General features: G+C 39.5%; 1 pseudogene across 1 annotated transcript; it reads left to right on the top strand.

Moving 5' to 3' along the window:
- Nucleotides 1–5,208: 5,208 nt before the first annotated feature.
- Nucleotides 5,209–14,011, top strand: LOC309609962 (post-GPI attachment to proteins factor 4 pseudogene; annotated as a pseudogene). The gene has a single exon. The product of its transcript is annotated as a post-GPI attachment to proteins factor 4 pseudogene (transcript).
- The last annotated feature ends 2,930 nt before the right edge of the window (nucleotides 14,012–16,941 follow it).

Genomic DNA, 16,941 nt, shown 5'->3' with positions numbered 1-16,941 from the left:
ATAAAGTAGATTTCCCTCCCCAATACAGGTGGGCATCATACAATTTGTTTAGGACCTGAAAGAAGAAAAAGGCAGAGGAAGAGGGAATTCACTCTCTCTGCCTGACTGTTGAACTCAGACATTGGTCTTCTCTTGCCCTCAGACTAGAACTTACAAATCTACCATCAGCTCTCCTAGTCCTCAGGCCTTCAGATTCAGACTGGAACTACACCACTGGCTTTCCTTGGTTTCCAGCTTGCAGGCAAGGTATCATGGAACTGCTCAGCCTCCATAATTATGTGGGTTAATTACTAATAATTAATCTCTCTCTTGCGCTCTCTGTGTATACGGTATATACATACAGATATCTATCTATATATCTATATTTATATCTATTATCTATCTATCTATCTATCTATCTATCTATCTATCTATCTATCTATCTATCTCCTACTGGTTCTGTTTCTCTGGAGAACCCTGAGGAATACAATTTCTTTCCATAAACTCACATGGAGAATTGTCATTTACTCTTAAGGGCCAAAATTACACTTTCTTATAGATATAGGTGCTACACTTTTGACAATAAACTCTACTACTGTATTCATCCCTCTCCCTCAAAGTCAGCAAACAACCCACTTGGTAGTCATCTCCAGCAACCCTCAGATACTTCTGGTCGCCCAGCCAACAATTGGTATCCTTGGTCCTTTGACTCAGAAACATGCCTTCTCTCTTCTGTAATACCACACCAGCCAAATTAATCAGGAGGGATTTGTTTTATAATGGAATTGTCAAATTAAGTGGTCTTTAAAATCCCTGAGGACTCCCCTATTCATAATCAGGTTTGGCTCCATTGGACACAGACGTACTCCAAGACTTATGCTTAAATTAAACACAAACTGAAGAACTCTGTGAAGCTTTAAATTCCGTCTGGGAGAAAAATTCTACCAATATTGTCAGGATTATTGGAGCTGAACCTTGCCCAATCTTGCAAAATACCCTTTGATACCAGAAAAAAAGGAAGGAGTAACGCCTATAATAGGAAGAATAGTAAAAGTGGACTAATTTTACCTTATACCAGTCTTTGTAACAATTCTTTTCTGCCTGTAGAAAATATTGGAAGGAGGTACAGATTTGTTGAAGATCTCAAGCTATCAGTAGAATAATTATGAATTGTTTTCTGCTTAAACTGATAATGCTAACTTTTAAATTATTTCTCCAAATTTAAAATTTAAATAAACAAAACTCTGCAAATTTAACCTAAACTTAGTAACAGTGATGGGAAGAGAAATAGGCAGCATGAGGTCGGGATATTTTTGTTGTCACTGGTTTTTGTTGAGAAATATCCCATGGAGGTATATTTATTAAGTCTTTTAATTTGGAATTTAAATTCTCAGGGAAAAAAATGTGAAAGATTTTTAAATGGAAAAATAATTACTGGGTGTCCTTTCAATAGAATGCTGGGCATTGTCTAGGCATCCTGGCTGGAGTAATCTGATTCTGTAGGAGTTTATACTTTTTGTCATTTTCAGCAGTTTTAAAACTCTATAATTTGTAGAAAACTGATAGTAATGCAAATTATTTTCATTCATAGAGAATGATGCAAATAGATTTTGTCAGATAGTGATGTAAGTGATTATTACTCTTTGGATATCAAACAGTTTTATATTTGTATTACATATGTGGTAAATATATAAATAAATTATATGTATTTGTAATTTTTGATCAATCAATAACTCTTTAGAAGAATATTTTGCAAATATTATTGACCATGATTGGAAAACATTGTTTCTAGTGTTTAAACTCAAATACTTTGTTTCTTTGGATACTTTCAACCCTTCATCTAGTTAGAACACATATAACTTCCCTGTTGGCTCAAAGGGGAGTGAGATACCTAAAGACTCACGCATACATTTTGTTCAGTGGTTGGCAATTCTTTCAAGATTTCTTATCTAAACATTAATAGTCCCAGATTGTTGAGTTAATAAACTAAAGGGATTATAACTTAAGAACTATGAATGTTTTTTACTTTTCTACTTAGATATTTACAGAGGCCAATGATTTAGCTAAACACACTGAGAAATCTGTTGGTTGTATAGAAGTCTTTCATTAACATCAGAAAGCATTCTCTTTAGGAACACCTAAATATATAAAACAAATTCTAACAGAACTGAAGAGAGGAACAGATAGCAATGCAATAATAGTAGGGGACTTCAGTACTTCCTTTCAACGATGGATAGATCCTTCAGAAAGAAAATCGAGGAGGAAACATTGAACTTAAATTACACATTAGGCCAGATGAACCTAAAAGACATTTAGAGAACAATCCATCCAACAGCAGCAGAATACACATTCTTCTCAAGCACACATGGAAAATTCTCCAGGATAGATCATATGCTAGACCACAAAACTTTCTTGATATATTTAAGAAGACTGATCATATCAAGCATCTATTTCAACCACAAAGGTATGAAACTGAAAATCAGTTACAAGATTAAAACTGGTAAATTCAAAATATGTGAAGCTTAGACAACATGCTCTTGAACAACCAATGGATCAAAGAAGAAAGCAAAGAAAAACTTAAAAATACCTTGAGATAAATGAAAATTGAAACAACATACCAAAAATCCAAAATTTATGAGATGCAGGAAAAGCAGTTCTGAGAGGGAAGTTTATAGTGATAAATGCATACATTAAGGAGAAATAAAGAGCTCAAATAAACTACCTAACTTTAGACCACATGAAAGTAGAAAAAAGGAAAAAACTAAGCCCAAAGTTAGCAGAAGGAAGGAAATAACAAAGATCAGAAAGGGAATAAATAAAATAGAGACTAAAAAGACAATAGAAAAAAAAATCAATGAAACTAAGAATTTTTAAAAAGATAAACAAAAATGACAAACCTTTAGTAGACTTATCCAGGAAAAAAAAGAGGATTCAAATAAATAAAATTATAAATGAAAAAAAACCATTACAACTGACACCACACGAATACAAGGGATCTTAAGAGACTACTATGAAAAATTATGAGTCAACAAATTTGACAACCTAGAGGAAATGGATAAATTCCTAGAAATATACAGCCTACCAAGACTGCACCATGAAGAAATAGAACATCTGAACAGACAATTACTAGTAAGGAGGTAGAACCAAAATAAAAAACCTACCGACAAACAAAAGTCCAGGACAAGATGGCTTCACTGGTGAATTCTACTAAACATTTAAAGAAAATTGTTACCAATTCTTCTCAAACTCTCTCAAAAATTAGAATAGGAGGGAAACACTTTCAAATTCTTTTGACAAGGCCAGCACAACTCTGATACAAAAACCAGATAAGGACACTACAAAAAAAGAAAGTTAGAGTCCAATATTCCTGATGAACGTAGATGCAAAAATCCTCAACAAAACATTAGCAAACTGAATTCAACAATACGTTAAAAGGATCATGCACCATGATCAAGTAAAATTTATTCCAGGAATGCAAGAATGGTTCAACATACTCAAACTAATCAATGTAATACACCACATTAATAAAATAAAGGATTAAAATCACATGATCATTTATATAGATGCAGGAAAAGCATTTGACAAAATTCAATATCCTTTCATGATAAAAAAATCTCAACAAAGTGGGCATGGAGGAAATGTACCTCAACATAATAAGGACATATATGACAGGCCCACAGCTAACATCATAATCAGTGATGAAAAACTGAAGGCTTTTCTTCTAAGATCAGGATCAAGACAAGGGTTCTCAGTCTCACCACTCTTATTCAACACATTACTGGAAGAGCAATGAGGCAAGAAAAAGAAATAAAAGACAGTCAAATTAGAAAGGAATAAGTAAAACTGTCTCTATTTGCAGGTGACATAATATTACAAATAGAAAACCCTAAAGCCTCCACTAAAACTGTTAGAACTAATAAATGAATTCAGTAAAGTTATAGTATACCAAATCAATATAAAAAAATCAGTTGTGTTTCTACATACCAACAATGAACTATCAGAAAGAGAAATTAAGACAGCAATCCCATTTACAATTTGATCAACGAGGATAAAACACTTAGGAATAAATTTAACTAAGAAGGTGAAAAATCTGTACACTGAAAACTATAAGACACTGATGAAAGAAACTGAAGAAGACACAAATAAATGGAAATATATTCCATGTTCATGGTTTGAAAAAATTAATATTGTCAAATTGTCCATACTACCCAAAGTGATCTACAGGTTCAATGCAATCCCTGTCAAAATTCCAATTGCATTTTTCAGAGAAATAGAACAAATAATCTTAAAATTTTTATGGAACCACAAAAAACCCTGAATAGCCAAAACAATCTTGAGAAAGAAGAACAGAGCATAATGCATCCTAATTTCAAGCTGTATTATAGAGCTATAGTAATCAAACCAGTATGGTATCGACATAAAAACACACACATAGATCAATGGACAAGAACAGAGAACCCAGAAATAAATCCATGCATATATGGTCAATTAATGTATGACAAAGAAACAAGAACATGCAGTAGGAAAAGATAGTCTCTTCAATAAAAGATATTGAGAAAACCACATGCAAAAAAATGAAACTGAATCCCTACCTTACACCATACACAAAAATCAACTCAAAATGGATTAAGGACTTGAATGTGAGACCTGAAACAAAAAACTCCTAGAAGTAAACATAGATAGTAAGCTCCTTGATATAAGCCTTGGTGATTATTTTTTGGATTTGACACCAAAGCAAAGGCAACAAAAGCAAAAATAAACAATGGGACTACATCAAATTAAAAAATTTCTGCACAGCAATGAAATCATCAACAAAATGAAAAGGCAACCTGTGGAGTGGGAGAAAATATGCACAAATCAAATATCTGATAAGGGGTTAATATTCAAAATACATAAAGGGCTCATACCACCCAATAGCAAAAAACAATCCAATTAATAACTTGGCAGAGGAACTGAATAGACATTTTTCCAAATAAATAGCCATGTAAATGCAAAGCAGGTACATGAAAAGGTGCTCAACATCACTAATCATCAGGGAAATGCAAATCAAAACCACAATGAGATATTACCTCACAACTGTTAAAATGGCTATTATCAAAAAGACAAGAAATACAGGTGTTGGGGAGGATATGGAGAAAAGGGAAACCTCATATACTGTTGATGGGAATGTAAATTGGTGCAGCCACTATGGAAAACAGTATGTATGTTCCTCAAAAAATTAAAGATAGAACAACACTTCTGGATATATACGAAGTAAATGAAAACAAGATATTGAAGAGATATCTTCACTCTCATGTTCACTGTAGCATTTTTCACAATAATAATAGTCAAGGTATGGAAACAGCCCAAGTGGTGTCTGTTAATAGTTGAGTGGATAAAGTTCAGCAAATATATATATATATATATATATATATATATATATATATATATATATATATATATATATATATATCAGCCATGAGAAAGATGAAAATTCTGCTGTGTGCAACAATGTGGATTGAATTTGATAGCATTATGCTAAGTGAATGAAGTCAGAGAGAGAAAAACAAATATTGTCTGATGTCACTTATATGTGGAATCTAAAAAAGCCAAATTCATAGAAACAGATACTAGAATGGTGGTTGCCAAGGTCAGGGGGTGGGAGGTGGAGGGGAAGGAGCCATATTGGGCAAAGAGTACAAACTTCCAGTTATAATATTAATAAGTTCTGGCGGTCTAAGGTACAGCATAATGATTATAGTTAATATTACTGTATTATATACTTGAAGGTTGCTAAGAGATAAGATCTTAAATGTTCTTATCACAAAAAAAGAAACGGTAATTATGTAATATGATGCAGGTATTAGTTAACACTATGGTGGTAATCATTTTGCAATACATAAGTGTGTCAAATCAACATGTTGTACATCTTGAAGTTACACATTGTTACATATCAATTATATCTCAATAAAAGTGGAAAAATTATTCTCTTTAACCCATATTGAAATTGTAATGTGGTGTGGGAACGTCTAGAGAAGTAAATCTATAAAAAAAATTCCCAAGTTTGCTTTTACCTTCTTGCATTTCCAAATTTGGTTTCCCAACTCAGCAAATCTGGAAATTTGATTTCAGTTTGTCCAAATTCTTGGGGGGGAAAAAACCCCAGATTAACTGGCCTAGTGCTCATTAGTTTAATTTTCATCTGAAAATCAATTTAATAATTCATAATATAAAATGGTTTTTCCAATATGGAACCATTCTTTAGAAACCAAATTATTGAGTACATGAATCAGAGCATGCCTGGAGGAAGGGCACTTCTTAGGAGGAGTACTCCTTTCTTCATCCAGTAGCAGAGATGCACTACTTCCAGTTCCCCTCCACATTCTTCTTTTCAACATCTTAAATGATTCATTAATTTCAAACAAAGTGATCATTAAGAGAAAGATTTATAAACTATATAACATTACATAAATATTAAGTATTAAATTTAGAAATACCTCTTATACGAAAACTTGATATATTTTTCTTAATAGCTAGGAAGTTTGATTTTCATCTATGAATATCTATGTATTTTTATTAAGTGGGAGTTATGTAATTTTTGTTCCAGTTTTGTTTTGGCTTCCAGGAAATTCTGGGTTAGATTTTCTGTTCAATTGTGGAAGTTGCCCTTAGACTGAATTTCCAAAACAATGATCACTCCCATATTGTTACACAGCCCTTGTTCTCCCGTCGTTTGTGCTATGGATTTATTATATATGTATTTTATTATAAACCCAGATCAAATACTGACATGTATCAAAGATATACATAATGATAAATGAAAAGAAGAAAAATTAGGCTTAACATAAGAAAAATTTCCCATATTTGACGAATTTTGACCTTTGAAAAAATTAGTTTCATAAGGTTTAACCTAACAATGAACAAATGAAGATGTTATCTATAATTACTTCAATTCATTTTTGAAAGAGGTTGTTTACCAACATCTTTAATAAAATTTGTGTCTTAATGGGAAGAACATTTTCAAACTACAGTTATATTCACTCCCCTAGAGTATCCCTTTTCCCACTTACTGATGGGTGATTGGAACTGGAAAAAAATCTTTGATCCCATTTCGATAGCAGCTTTTAGACTTTTATCGCTTGGTAGCTCTTTGTTCCTACCACACATGTGCCATATATTCTGAGTAAAATATCCTCATAAACTTCTTACAACCTGATTTTAATAATAATTTTACAAATAAAAATACATTTTTTTCTTTTCTTCGGAGTGAAAATAAAACATGCACATTTCTTTAGGTCTACAGACAATTTGCTGAAAGCTTCCCAAGCACAGTGTGAATGTACACTTAAAAATCAACTTCTTAACATGTATGGAACAGTAATGCCACATTAACTTAGACAACTTATTTAAAAAAAACAACTAGTGTTTAGTTTACAATTATAGCAGCTGAAGTCAATTCGAAATGCCTGCGTGAAATTCTTATTTCTGATATTTTTCTGGCACATGCTCACTTTGGCTGCATTGGAGCAATTAAGAGCTTCACTGTGCCTGCGGTGGACAGGGAATCTTATAGGAGCAAAACATCTACGCACATCATTCCAGAACTAGGATAAAATTTGCTTTTATTGGAGTAAACGCAGCAAAAGTGACTATGGCAACCTGGAGTAACAATGACAGCATAGTTACTACTCAGTCTTTCCCAATTTTTTCCTGCTATGTTCCTCAGTGGAATCCAAGGTATTGGATTACTTGCCAAGGAGTGGTTTAAAGTCTAAATGGCAAGCCAGGGCATTTAAAAATTGCTGATATGCAATGTACACCAGAAGCAGTTTAGGTGAATTCTGTCTCGTTACCTTGTGATGGTGGATATTATTCAGGGAAATAATGGTTCATTACCCATTAAATATTTGTAAAAATTCTCAGTGTATTCCAAACTTAGACAGGGTTTTTATCTTTCAGCTAAATTATCGATGTTGTTTTCTGGACAACTCATGCTATTCAGATGTGTGGAGAAAAACTAATAAAAGATTAAATAATAATACAGTTATATAGGGGGAAATATGTGATGACCCATTACTGCAGTAAAAATTGTAATAAGTTTGGGTTGTATACAGTCCAATTTCCAGAGGGAAAAAGAATGGCTCATTTCCTTTGGAAATTCTCCATGGTTTTGACTAGGTTCTCCCCTTTGAGCACGTGCGTGCACGCACACACACACACACTCACATATGTTTTTTAAAAGTTCCCTTCACAATAGTGTTTCATATCATTTTTAGCTGGAGGAAGGTACAGGAAGGAAATGTCCAAGATTTGGTGTTTACTTGGACCATGTCATTAACATTTCCAATTTGTTGAGTGGTTTTCATGTTTTCCAGAAGTCCTCACCCTGTAAAAGCTGATAGATGGGCTGACAGAGCCTTCCAGGCTTGTGTTGGTATAATATGAGCCAAATGCCTGGAAACAATAAAACAGCAATTTTCTGAGAGATTTACCTGCAGGAAAAGCCAGGAACATAAAGGCCATTTTCAGTTTCCTGCCTTAAGCTTCTTCTTTTCTCTCAGTCTAGGAGGGGTTTGGGAGAGCTGGATCCTGTCAGGTTAACTGAGGGTGACATTAAATTTAGTCTCAGCAGCAGCCGCTGTGATGGCTCTGAGGGAAAGACCACTGGAGCAGGAATCAGAGAACTGGGCTCCGGTCTGGCCAGAGTGGAGGCTTCGTGTCATGAACAACAGAAGCAAAGGCTGCAGGGGTTGGGAAATGTCAGATCTTTTCTCTTAAAAGCTGGACAAGGTCATCCAGTCATGATTTGACAAGCAATGGTTCTAGCTCCAATAGCAGCTACAAACCAAGGGAAGGGTCCTCCCCAGTTAAGCCCATCACAGCTGAGCCAGACTGTCTGAAATTCATGGGGGCATCGTCCACACCACTGCATTCTAGAGGGCTGAGCCTCAAAACTGGGTCTCTTTATGTCACAAGACAAGAAGGAATATGCATCCTGGACTCAGTGCCCTAAAGAGGGATTAAGGTTAAGGAGGCCTGCACTAAGGTGATGTGAAGGGCTACCAGTGGGATCTTGGTTCCCCAAGTTAGTTTTGTAACAGTAATCAATTAATTGTAACCTTAACCCTGAAATGCCACATCCAAGTCCACAGCCCATTGGACACTTTCTGATTTAAAATGCATAGAACTATGCGAATTTTGCCTACCATTGCCATTTTTTCTTTGGCAAACTAAACTTTGGCATGTAATTTATATTCATGTTCACACAGTACTCCTTGCTTCTTCCGAATGTTAAGTAACCATAAACTTAAAATGAGCTATCTGAGTGACTTAAGAAAATAATAATAAAATAATTTCTTTCAACGTAACTTCGGTTAAACAGTGAACCAGATCTTACCCTGAAAAATCTATTTTTTTAGGGTTTAAAAATCATAAGCCTTAAGCTCAGAGTCTACATATACAGCCATGTGGCAGGATGACATAAGAAATTCCCTGTGGCAGGATAACATGATGGAGACGTTTACTAAACAATGAGAGAGAAAGTTTTCTCCTTCCCCACTCAAGAGGGTGAGCAGGCTGTTGGTCTAGAGGAACGAAGTCCCCTTATTTGGGGGCAGGGTTTGGAGCCTTTTTAAAGCTTAGGCTCAAGAAGGTGAAGCAGAAGGGGCAAACCAGTTATTTTTCCCTTTTTTCTAATCCTAGGGTTTGACCGGTGTGGACCTATCTGGCCCATTCTCAGGAGGTGCAGGATTTGAACAGCGTGGTCCATGGATGCCTGGGGCATGAACCCACAGTCCTGCCGCCTTGAAAGTCTCAGTAGGCCCAGTGGCCAAGCCACATGGTCACAGAATAGCAAGACTGTGAATATCAGGTGACCCTCTGGGTGGCGATCATAATGGGCTCAAGACCAGAGGCTTCTCTGCGGCCTCACTCGTGGCGCTGGCCGCTTCCTGCCGGAGGACTGCCGGGACCCCAGAAGGGTGTCCCCCGCGCAGCCAGGGCCAGCATCCGTGCAGGGATGACTGAATGTCGCAGCGAGGGCACTTCCCTAGCCCTCGCCTGCTTCTGTGGCACCGGGAGGCCGACAGAAAGGTGCGAGCTGGGCGTGTGCGAGTCCAGGTTTGACTTGCACTGATTCTGGCCTGCGGTCCAGGATGGTTTGTTCTTGGGACCAGACCTGACCAGAAGTTGACCTCATGAGTACTTCAACCTCTCCAGCTGCCATGCTCCTCCGGAGGCTGAGGCGGCTCTCCTGGGGCAGCATTGCTGTCCAGCTCTTCATCTTAACGGTGGTGACCTTTGGTCTGCTGGCCTCCCTGGCCTGTCACTGGCTTCTGAACTTTTACTTCTACCTGCGGCACTGGCATCTGAACAGAATGAACCAAGAGTTCCTGCAGCAAAGCTTGAGGGAGGGTGAAGCTGCCCTCCGCTGCCCTCTGTCAATGGCTCGGTGCCCATCGTCTGGCAGGCCACTCCCCGCCCCTGGCTGGTCATCACCATCATCACAGTGGACAGGCAACCTGGCTTCCACTATGTCCTGCAGGTCATGTCCCAGTTTCATCAGCTCCTTCAACAATGAGGCCCCCAGTGCGAGGGGCACCAACTTTGCCTGTGCAACGTGGAATGGAGCGTGAGCCATTTAGATGCCAAGCTGCTGTCCAAGTATGTCTCTGTGGCCAACAGCTGCGAGGGCACTGAGGATGACCAATTCGTTTGAGAAAAAAAAGCAGGACTACGTCTATTGTCTGGAATCCTCCCTGCAGACCTACAACCCAGACTACGTCCTGATGGTGGAAGATGACCCCGTTTCAGAATAGCAGATCTTCCCAGCCTTGGAGCACCTTCTTTGGCCTCACTTCTCCGAGCTGCACCACAGATATGCACTTTATCTAAAGCTCTATCACCCTGCGAGGCTCCAGCACTACCTCACCCAGAGCCCATGTGGATCCTGAAGCGGGTTGGTGTTGGCATGTTGCTGGGGCCCTTACTAACCTGGATATATATGCAGTTTGCCAGCCGGCTGGGGTTTAGGTAACCCGTCATGCTCTTCTTCTTCCTGTACAGCATGGGTCAGGTGGAGCTGGTGGGCCGGCACTATTTCCTGGAGCTGCGGCAGCTGCGTCCTTCCCTGTACAGCGTGGTCCCTGCGTCGCAGTTTTGCACCCCGGCAATAGCTTTCCCTGCCCGGGTGGCCCACCAGACCCTCACCTACCTGTCCCAGGTGTACTGCCACAAGGGCTTCGGCAAGAACATGGCACTGTACTCACTGTTGAGGACCAAGGGGGAGCGGGCCTATGTGGTGGAGCCCAATCTCGTGAGACACATCAGGATCTTCTCAAGCCTTTGGTACAACTTTCACCCCAGGTTGCTCTAGCTTGCCAAGAAATGCCTTTCTGAATTGGCCACTTCTTGGAGATACAACTATTGAGCCCTTTATTTGGACATGGTTGCTTGCAGATATTTCATTGCTTTAAGGTTGCTAGGGATATAGGTACTGGGATGACTGAAGAACATGCAAGTCAAGAACCTTGGCTTTGGTAACTCTCTGGCAGGAGCAAGCTGTTCACCATGAGTCCAGACCTCTGGCCCTCCACATAGCCACACTGCCTCATGCAGTCTGACCCACCCAACGAGGGGCATTTAAATACCACTTAAATTCTCCAATTGTTTATTGATTGGCTTCGCAATAGAGTTTGTGACTGCCAAAAATATTGTGCACAGTGATATGACTGGTTTAGGATTTTAAGGGTAGAATTTGGTGAAAGGTGAGATTCTTTTGCAATGATTTCTTTCTCATTGGGAATAAGAATGGATGTATGTTTAGAATATATGTCCCAAGAGGCAGGACCATGTTGATAGCTTCTATTTGTTTCCTTGACCTGGAGTAATAAAAGTGGAAAAAAGCCACACAGTGCCCAGCATCTTGCAGGTGTTACCTGGCATTTTCTTTTCCACACATTTGTAGTGCACTGATAATCAATTTTGTTCATGAGAACTATAAGGCAGAGCAAGATCTGAAAGCACCTTCTGGATCATCAAGGACGGATTGCTTATGTTTAGTAGTGATTTAATATTGAAGATTTCTATCATAATCTGATTCCTTGAAAGTTGGACATTGCAGAATAATATAGAATGGGTGAGCTCTTTACTAATAGCATAACCTTTTCCCTAACTTTGCTGGCTAATCATTCACCTTCATTTCTTTTTCTTCTATGCAGCATGATATTATAGGAGAAAAAAGCATGGACTGAAGTCAGAAGACCTGAATTTTTATTTCAGATCTCTGTCATGTCCTAGTGGTGTGAACTTGGGCAAGTCATAAGCACTCTGAGTCTCAGGTTTGTTGCCTGTAAAATGGGGACAGTGATATCTACCTTTTAAATTGCCTTGAGGATTAAATGACAGAATGTATGGAAAACACTAGCAAGTGCTTATCTCATAGCGGGCACTTGGTGAATATTAGTTCTTTTCTCTCCTATAATAAGCATATACAACTCAAGTGTATTTTGGATAAAGTATTAGTGATATTATTTAAAGTATGATATGGGGCATAGGGCTGACACCTATGGAGCAACTGTTCCAGACCAAACACTGCTAGAATAAAGGCTGGCTTTTCCTTGTGACTTCAGAAGGATATGCAGCTCAGTTTCATCTAGCCCCACCTCCAGCCAAACCCAAAATCAGAATTGTTCATTCAAACTGGAAATGATCTGAGACTCCTGTTGAGCTTATTCCAAGACTAGCATCTGAAAATTACTCTTCTCAAAAGTTACAAGTAAATGTCACTTGACCATACTTATTGGCCAGTGGCCAACATGTCCCTTTGTGGGGATGGATGATTATATTAGAGTTCAAGCAGCTGTCCACTTTGTTTCAGTGCCACATCTTACGTTTGCTTTTAAGTTTCCACAGTGAGCTACCATCTTGGGATCTGCTTGAAAACACTGAGGGAGTAACAGGGGTTCATCATCACACTTTACAGATGAACAAACAGGCCCAGAGATGTTAGAGAATTTCCTCAGTTTCACACAGCTGAACAGCATCAGAGAGGACTGGAATGTGGTAGACTTTTGACTTCCAGCACCTGTACTTTTTTCTTAACCACATTCATTTTATAAATATCTATGTAATCAAATTCTCTTTTGTGAAATCCGACTGTAACCTGGGCTAAATAATGTCTCTGTAAGTTAAGATGGTAAAAACTCGCTGTGGTGTTGGTCTTGGGGAACAAACAGGTTTCAGTATGTGTTGTGTTGTTATAGTGAGCTGTTATGTATCCCCCAGGAATGCCCAAAGTGGCCAGAGCTACTAGATGACTTATTGAGATGCTTGGATTCCACCCCTCCATCCCTCCTCTCCCAGTAACTGGTTCAGCCCCATGTTTGAGAAGAGAACCACTCTCAACCTAGAATTCATTTGAGTTTGTTGCATTAATGATTGGATCTCTTCGTGAAAAGTTTGTGTCCAATGACAGAACATTTAAGCTAGTCAAGCCCTAGATCAGAATCATTGCTGGTTTCCATTTCTGCTCTTTCTAATTCAGTTGTCTACTGCACACAGACATTCCTTCCCCTGACTCCTTCATTCTCGATGGCTAAGGTCAGCTTTGCCTTGTCATATTTCTCTACTTACACACTAAGACATCTTCCCCCATTGATCTTAACTAGAGTCTGCCATCCTTGGACATTTTCTGAAGAAGCAGAAATCCTACCCACTTTTGTCCCTACCCACTTTCTAGATCACCCTCCCTTTTGTCCCTCATTCCTAGAGTCCAAATTGTGTATGTTGTTCTGGATTAGGACAGCTGACAGCTTTACACCAAAGCTGAAGTCTCTCATTTAATTCTGAGCAGGGGGCTAGGGGAGAACTAAAGTCCCATTCCAATATCAACGGACATAGTTTACCATGAGGGTGAAGGTCTCTAATGGTCCTGCATACTTTTCAGAATTTAAGTTATTGTCAGGCCTAAGAAGCTCCCTATTGTGACTGAGTGTATTTGCATAGACTTATCGGTTCAAATAAATGTACCTCTTTCACTGAGAAAAAAAAAAAAGACCAGAGGCCCTTCTTCATTTCTCTGGATTGAATATATCTCTCAACCTTCTTGTAAATTAAGATATTAAATATCTTCGATAAAAATGCATGCAGGGCTTTCCTGGTGGTGCAGTGGTTGAGAATCTGCCTGCCGATGCAGGGGACACCGGTTCGAGCCCTGGTCTGGGAAGATCCCACATGCTGCGGAGCAACTAGGCCCGTGAGCCACAACTACTGAGCCTGCGCATCTGGAGCCTGTGCTCTGCAACAAGAGAGGCCGCGATGGTGAGAGGCCCGCGCACCGCGATGAAGAGTGGCCCCCGCTTGCCGCAACTGGAAAAAGCCCTCGCACAGAAACGAAGACCCAACACAGCCAAAAAAATAAATAAATAAATAAATAAATAAAAATGAATATCTAAAAAAAAAAAATGCATGCAAATTTAACTTGATTTGGAAAAATTTAGGAAGGCAATGATTCTTGCTCCATGTATTGAGGAGAGAATTTATACATATTAATGAGGTTAACATAGTGGTTTTGTTTTCCACTTTTGCACCTCACAGCGAACATTGCTGTTCTCAACTAACAAGCAGTGGTCTCTGCAGGAGCTCAGCAGAGTGACCACTAATAAGGGAACCAATGGGAGCAAGGTCAGCACAAAGCTATGAGTGTGAGTCCAGATGCAAATGTATTCAGAATAATTAGGGTTTGCCCATCAGCTGATGGATGTAATGCACGGTAGCAAACAGCAGAGACTTCGTGATCTACTTCCTACAAATGCTGGAATGCAAAGTAGTTTGAGTTTTGGTTGGTTCCAACTTTATCTCAGAAAACTCATAATCAGCTATAGGCCAGAGATCAGGATGCAATTCCCAGGTCTACCCAGCAATACTCCTAACCTTCAGTCCTGGGTCTGAGTCACACCTCTATCCTTGGCCTGGATTCTGGCCCAAAAGCACCAAATTGTTGAACATCGTCAACTTCTCCTTGTGCAGAGCAGTAAGTGGAAGCCCGCATGGAGCCATCTTCCCAGCCAGAACCAGAAGGCAGAGGACAGGCTGGCCACCAGGCAGCAGCAGAGTGGACTTCAGAGGCTGTGGCTTGGTGTCAGGACCTGTGGGAAGCACATGGACACAGGCCGGCTGTCGTGAGGTCTTTCCAGAGAGACACTGTAATCATGCCGGCTTGGCCTCTCATCTCCTGTCTAATTTTCTTCCCAGCATCACCTCCAGGCCTCTGCTGGCAGCGTTGCTTTCCCAACTGATAGTTCCCATTAAATGAGTTTCAGATGCTGATTTTCTATCTAACAGATGAGCAAGCATTTCCCTAAGTTGCATCTCATTTTACCAACATCACTAATTTCTCTACTTTCTTGCATCCAATCAATCATTTCACTTCAACTGTGCATTTTATTAATGAGCCATTCACTCCCTTTTCCAGATCGTTAGTGAAGACGTCAGATTCTGACTTGACCTAACACCAGTTCCCAGGGGTCAATGCTGGCTTCCCTGAGAGCTCCCCAGGGAGACATTTTTCGCTCTCCTTCTAGCTCCTTCATTGTCCCAAGCTACTTTAACATACTTCTTAGCTCACTTTCAAACACTTTTTGGGATAGTGACATTAATGTTTACCCAAGAAGCTCCTGTTTGTGGGATGAATGGACAAATGGTCAAATGATACATAGCACAACACGCATAACCATGAAATTCCAGCTCCACTAAGTATACAGTGTAGGCTCATTTATTCACTCACTTTTGTCTAAAGAGAAGAAGAAGGATTTGACTACAATCCTTTGACTATAATCCTCTAGGCTGTTTCTGTCCTTCCAGCACTCACACTTGTACACTGATGCACCTGTTACACTTGACAGAACCTTCTGATTTCAGTACACCTTCCTGGCTGGCTTCAGGATATTTCCTGAATATTCGCAGGTTATTGGCTGGCAGTCAATCTTACACAGGTGGCTAATGGGTAACTTTGGACAAGCCGAAAGTTTCATGGCTAGAAGAGCAGGAATTATTTTCTGGGCTTTATTTGTCTGCTTTCATCCACTCTCAGTATAAATATGGTTTTAAATCTCTGGCTTAAATCAAAGGAAATAATTTATTAGATGAAGTTGATTTTCTTTTCTTTTTATTTATAGGTTGCTAGGTACAGAAGATATGCAAGTCCCAGGCAAGCCTCATTACCAGCTCTTTCATGTTTGATTGACCACTGGAAGCACTTTTCTTCCTTTTATTAAAATACTTTGAATAACTTGATATAATGAAAGCTGAATATAAAATTGTTTCTGTCCTATCATTTTAACACCTAAAAATATTCATTTGGACCTCAATGTCCAAGGAGATGGGGGGAACCCCCTAGCAACCAGGTAGGATGTGGGAGGAGTGTGGGGGAAGGAGAAGTGGAGGCTGGATGGGACTGACGCCCTGAGGGGTGGCTGGGAGAGGGGAGGAGTTCCCATGCCTGGGGGGACCCTTGGAGGCTTGGAGGATAAGGGGGGAGCGCAGTGGGTGTTTCTCCCACCCACTTGGGCCCCAGGAAGACTGCTGGGCCCCAGGGCCAGTCCTCCACCCTCCAAGGCCAGAGGCACTCCTGGCCCCCTCTGGTGCACTGAGCCTAAGCCCTGCCTCCCAACCCCCCAGTGCGTTTTCCAACCCTGTGGGTCCTAAGCATAGGCCCCGCCCCCCATAAACCCTGCCCCTTCCTAAGCCCCGCCCCCCACAGCCAAGGCCCTTTCCAGCTTTTTCTTTTTCCCTCTTCTTTGATATTGTGGTTCTGTTTTACCTTCCAGCTGTAGTTTCATCCATATCTTAATTTTTTTTAACATATCTGTTAGTTTTCTCATCTTATTTTATTTTTTACTCTTTGTTATTGTTCTGCTCCTTTTTTTCTTTTTTCTTTCTTTTTTTTTTTTTTTGCCACCCCATGTGCCTTGCAGAATCTTGGTT

This window comes from Balaenoptera borealis, assembly GCF_965194805.1.
Source record: "Balaenoptera borealis genome assembly, chromosome: 13".
NCBI classification, from domain to species: domain Eukaryota; kingdom Metazoa; phylum Chordata; class Mammalia; order Artiodactyla; family Balaenopteridae; genus Balaenoptera; species Balaenoptera borealis.
The sequence above is the reverse complement of the archived record's forward strand: the minus strand, read 5'-3'. Positions and strand labels throughout refer to the sequence as shown.